Source organism: Salvia hispanica, chromosome 6, assembly GCF_029641045.1.
Source record: "Salvia hispanica isolate PSC_SH4W2 chromosome 6, Shi_PSC_v1, whole genome shotgun sequence".
NCBI classification, from domain to species: Eukaryota; Viridiplantae; Streptophyta; class Magnoliopsida; order Lamiales; family Lamiaceae; genus Salvia; species Salvia hispanica.
Genome location: NC_142697.1, coordinates 22,036,647 through 22,042,125, shown reverse-complemented (window position 1 = coordinate 22,042,125; position 5,479 = coordinate 22,036,647). Strand labels below are relative to the sequence as shown.

The 5,479-nt window shown below is 37.5% G+C and overlaps 2 long non-coding RNA genes across 7 annotated transcripts; both read left to right on the top strand.

Annotated features, from left to right (window-relative positions):
• The first annotated feature begins 251 nt into the window (after positions 1 to 251).
• On the top strand, positions 252 to 2,266 carry LOC148923371 (uncharacterized). The gene is made up of 2 exons (XR_016132327.1): positions 252 to 420; positions 1,505 to 2,266. It is a non-coding gene; the product is annotated as an uncharacterized LOC148923371 (long non-coding RNA).
• A 374-nt stretch (positions 2,267 to 2,640) lies between these two features.
• LOC125204189 (uncharacterized) lies at positions 2,641 to 5,277 on the top strand. 6 transcript variants are annotated; one of them, XR_016132551.1, is made up of 7 exons: positions 2,654 to 2,872; positions 3,477 to 3,558; positions 3,659 to 3,785; positions 3,853 to 3,956; positions 4,087 to 4,260; positions 4,427 to 4,483; positions 5,075 to 5,277. It is a non-coding gene; the product is annotated as an uncharacterized LOC125204189 (long non-coding RNA). The 6 variants fall into 6 exon arrangements; XR_016132553.1 differs by having other exon boundaries at positions 2,666 to 2,872; positions 3,868 to 3,956; positions 4,090 to 4,260; XR_007173507.2 differs by having other exon boundaries at positions 2,670 to 2,872; positions 3,682 to 3,785; positions 3,868 to 3,956.
• Positions 5,278 to 5,479: the final 202 nt, after the last annotated feature.

The window sequence follows — 5,479 nt, the reverse complement described above, 5'->3', positions numbered from 1 at the left end:
ATTAATCTAATAATATTTATTGTGTGACAAAATCTGGACCACTCATTTAATAAAAATGAGTGGCATCTCATTTCTCAATTAGACTAAATAATCTCAATTGATCATGATCCTTAATCAATAACTCCTAAAACCCCAAGAAGCCGGGACGGAGGGAGCAGTAATTGTTTTAACTCTTTTCTAAGAGTCAAATTTAAAATTAAAAGAAAACAAAAAAGATCGGTGGCTCCCTCCTATATACGCTACTACACACTTTTGCACCCACAAAGCTCTCACTCTGCAGAACACACGTCATCCATGCAGCTCACCGGAAACCGCTGATCGCTATCCCCTGGCGCCGCAGTAGCTACCGACTACCCTCCTTTCCCTTCACACGATTTCTTCATCTCATCTTCCCTAACCTCCACTAAAGTTGGATTCAAGGTTGAAATTCTTTCCCCAAATTTCAATTTTTTTTATACTACTAAATTAAAAATCGAATTCCTCTATGATTATATTACCTCTAACATTTGTGAGTTTATTTGGATGGAATTTTGTCTTAAATGTGGAATATGTATGAATGCCAAGATTTATCTTGTTATAAATTTGGGGTTTTATGTTATTATACTCGTTTATCTACGGAATTGTTTGGTCGGAGTTTTATATTATACTCCCTCCGTCCCACATAATTTTACACAGTTTGACTTGACACGGGTTTTAAGAAATGTAATAAAAAGTGAGTTGAAAAAGTTGGTGGGACGTGGGTCCTACTTTTAAAGTATTGGTTTTATAATAAAATGTGAGTAGGAATGAGTTAGTGGAATATGAGGTCCACTACCAAAAATGGTAAAAGTGAAATGGGTAAAGTTATGTGGGACGGACTAAAATGGAAAACTGGGTAAAATTATGTGGGACGGAGGGAGTAGGATGGTTTGAAACTTTTGATTTAGTTAGGAGTATGATTTTTGAAACCCTAGAGCTAAATATTACCCCTACTATTTTATTTGTTGCAAATGATGTCAGATATGAAGTCTTTGATATAAATACGATTTAGTTTGAACTTATTGGGGATTTTTCTGAGAATCGTGGAGAGTTAGACCATTTTAATTTAGTTATACTTTGGGAATTTCTATATTTTGGATTTTCTTGTTTGATTTTATAACTATGTTAGGTACTTAGTAGTATATTTAAAATGCAATATATGAATTTATAGGTTTTTTCAAGCAAATTAATTTATAGGTTTTTTCAAGCAAGTTTAGTAGTACTACAACAACTGAATAGTGACAACTTTTGTGCTTTGGAGTTTTATCTTGGCTAGTGTTGTAGGAAATTAAAATAGAGTGTGTTGCGAGATAGTAGTATTGAAATTGGTTGGATTTTGTGTATGATAAAACTTAGTGGAGTACTATTTTGAATGGATTGTTAGGATAAAAATATTGCTTAGTACTAGTATTCATTCGTTTTCCTAGACTATATGTATATATTTGTGGTATAGCATGAACCTGGTAGATATATGTTTCCCTTGTAGATGACACCTTCTGGACACACAACGACATTGTCGAGCCCGGAAAGCATAATCGAGGAATACCAGGCGTATGCTCCCTGCCAGGGAGATGACTTGGGAGAGTTCCTCTCCATCTACTATCAACTGTGGAGCGAAGCCCACAAACATGGAGTAACGGGGTACGGTGGGATCACACGCTTGATCACCTTGCTGCCGGATTAGTGGCGGGGATGGGCAGTAGATATGGCACGAGACTTTATTACCCGGCGGTACCCATGGTACGACGTGGCGGGCGACTTGCCGCAATTTCTGGGACAGATCCACTACTACTACACCGTGTACGGTCAGGCTCCGCGAGGACCATATATGCGACCAGGCGATCTAGGTCGGGTACCGGATATGCGACTTGGCGATCTAGGCCAGATCGGTTGTTCCCATTAGGGTTCCAGCCTGGTCGACAGCGGCAGGACATAGGATTGCGCGCTCCCCACCCGCGAGAGAGGATACCATCCCCACCGCGGATCATTCCGGGACAACGGACAGGGGATGAGTTCGAGGCAGGGCCGTCTCACCCGTCTGTAGAGGAGTCCATAGCCGGGGTAGTACCCAGAGGGAGCCAAGCGACAGCTATATATCTATATCGATAGCAGTTCCGAGGAGGATGCTTAGGAGGACTCCGGTTAAAGTGGTATGCCATCTCCATCGGAGTTACCTTAATTAGCATGTTGTATCAATCAGAAACAGACCAACTTAATCATGAGATTGTTCTGATTGCTGTTAGTTTTATTTTGTCTGTCTAAATTTGTTGGGTTGTACTCCTAGTATCTTTTGTTACCACGGAAACATGAGTATAATGTTCTGTGATGATGTAATTGTAACGTAATAGTATCTCGTATCTTTAAGTTTATTAATCAATATCAGTAGTAGGAAAATATCACTAGAAAAAAAACTCATGTTTGAAAGCACATATTTACAAGCACAATAAGTGCTTGCAAATTTTGGTAGATTTGCGAGCAAAATGCTTGTACTCGCTACTTTGCAAGCAAGCGGTGCTCGCAAAGTAGCTGTTTTGTTGTTAAAGCAACCATTTGCAAGTAAACGAACAGTGCTGGCTACATTGCTTGCAGATTTGCTAGCACAGTTCAAAAACACATTTCCGCATTTTTACCAAGCCCATTCTCATGTTAAATCGTTACCGACGGAATGAGATCCGTCGGTAATCTTATGAATTTAATTAAATAATACTGTACTTTCAAAAAAACAGAATATCGTGTCCTACCCCCTAAATCTCAAAATACGTTTTCCTTTAACCACCGCGAGCTTCCGCCATCGCCGCCGACGATCTTCCTACACCGCCATCGCCGATTGTGTCGCCTCAGTTCAGATTTGACGGTGAGATTCCGCCTCCGATTGAGATTTTACCGATTGTAAACAACAATATAACAATTTTATTCCAAACTCAATGAAAATTCTATCCAGAGCTAACATCTTCTCTTGCTCCCTCTCTTCTTCCTCTGGTACTGCTCTCTGCGCGCGCGCGTATGAATGTGCATTTATTTGTTGTTTGTGCTTTCATTTGTCTGTGGTAATTTGAAACTGAAACTGCTCCTAGAATGATATTCTTAATGTTGCACATGGCATGAGTTTGTTAACAAATTTTTGTGGTAATTTGCTCGTTTGTGGTAATTTGAATTGCTTCACAATGCCTGCTGTTTGAAAATTGATTTTTTTTTTTTTTTGGCAAAACAGTGAGCGTCGGCTAAGTGTTGGAAGAACCTAATTTATAGTGTAGTTTTTGTAGCAGAAGACATTGTTGGGTTGGATATTGGTTACAATAATGATAATTAAAAGTAAGAAATGTTTACAATAAGGCTTACAAGTGTGAGTGATTAAATGTAAGATAGTCCTGTCTATTAATCACAACACATAGGTTTTCTCCATGAACTCGTACATATTTTAAGTATTACATATTTGTTCTTTGTTTTTTTGGCTACAGGGGGATTTCAACTCGTGTAGGTTACTGAAATCTGCTCTAGGAGAGCAATGTCAGCCTCTATCAGTGCTCATATACAGTCGAGGTGAATGCTATGTTATCTTTAAACAATCAATGTGTCCTTGATGAAAGGGAGAACTCATATTTTTTGTCTCTTTAATTGTCTCTTTAATGTTTTTCTACAGTTAAACTCTGCTCTTTGTCGCAGTGGCTTCCAAATGAGCCAGAGGATGCATTCTATCGATGAGGTATTTCCCTAGTCACCCTCCACAGCAGGGGCTGTTGTTGCAGGTTGTAGAAGCTTTTCCTCCGGTAGGCACTTGATTTTGATGAGGTATTTCCCTCTGCGGAGAATACAATCACACTAAACTTTGTTAAGAACTTTGGTTGATAGGTATATTTTGATCTATCCACAAGGTTGTGATGTTTGCAATCACCTCTCTTTGTTTCTTTGTGTTGAAAATCATGACAACCTTCTTTCAGGTATGCCACATCACTGTGATAGTGTCTTGATTCAGAGAAGCATTAGTTTGTTGATTTGAAACTTGCATTACTTAGATTATGTTAATGCAGCAGGAAATCTTGATCCTAAACTTAGATTATGTTAATGCAGCAGGAAATCAAAGAATTGCGGGAACCGGTAAAGGTCCATGTTTCTAGACAGAGGCTAAATATATTGTGAGTGATCAAAGGCCTAAACTATTGACAAGTAGAAGTGAACAGAGGCCTAAGTTATGATATACCTTAAGGAGCTCAAAACAAGGAATTTGTACCCTTCTTCAATCAGGTTATCCTTGCTCTTAATCTTTTTTAACAATATCACATTATTTGCACTTTAGTGATTATAGATTGGATTCAAATTTGAGAATTTTGTTCACTTCTGCTTCATACTGCTGTCAGTGCAACTTGTATCACTACTCCAAATGGAAATGGAACTATTTTCTGTTGTGCAGATTTTACAATTTTGAATGCCAAGAAAACCGTTGTCAAATTCGACCTTTTCAAACATGGTAAGTCAAGAATCACCTTATTTTACAGCATGATGGAAGAGTTTGCTATAAATTATGCATTATCCCTACTCTAAATGGAATTGGAACTATATACTGTTATGCATGCTGCCTTTTATCTTTCTTTCTAATTTGCTTTTCTTGCATATCGTGGATAATATATTAATGTGCACCTCGCCACTTGGTGAATTAGTTAACAAAATAAGAGATCTGTTATTTCTTACGGCAAAACACATTTTACGGCAGAGGAATTAGTATTCATAGGAAATGCAGAAGATCGTTAGATTTATGTGACTTATGCCTATCGAGGGAACAGAACTGGCTACACTTTTTAAAGTTTTGTGTATATGTAAAATGTAAAATTTTTGTTTCTAGTCATTCTGAACTACATCTTACTTTAGGATTTTAGTTGTTTTCCCTACTGTCATGCCAAGCTTGCAAATGATCATTTTCATGTTCTGTTTTGCTTAATTTAGCCTTGAAAATTGTTTACTACTATAACCTTTGGACTTAACATTCTCCAAGTTTTTTTAAATTAGTCATTCCTACCATTCTTATCGTACTGATTTGTTGATTTGTTACATGTCAATCCAGCAAACGAACGGATGCTCGAAGACGGTGGTGCTGATAGAGGCGAGCAGTCTCGGAGAAACAAACTGCTGCATTGGTAGAACAAGTGGAAAGCCTTTAGTCAACAATTCCTACAAATGAAAGGAAGCCAAGGATAGATTAAGCAATGTAGACTCCATGAAGTGTGTAAAACAATTTTATTTAATTGAATACATTTCTGAATTTCATTTACTCTATTTATTCAATTGATAACAATTAATAAATAAATCTATATAATAATTTGGAAAACAAATAAAAAATAAAAATAACAATATAGCAAACCAGCATATCCGAGGATATTTCAAGGTGCTAGCAAATTTTTCAGCTTTGTGCTTGCAAAAGTGCTTGCAAATTTTGCTACGAAGCAAATGGGAAGCACCTGTGGTGCTT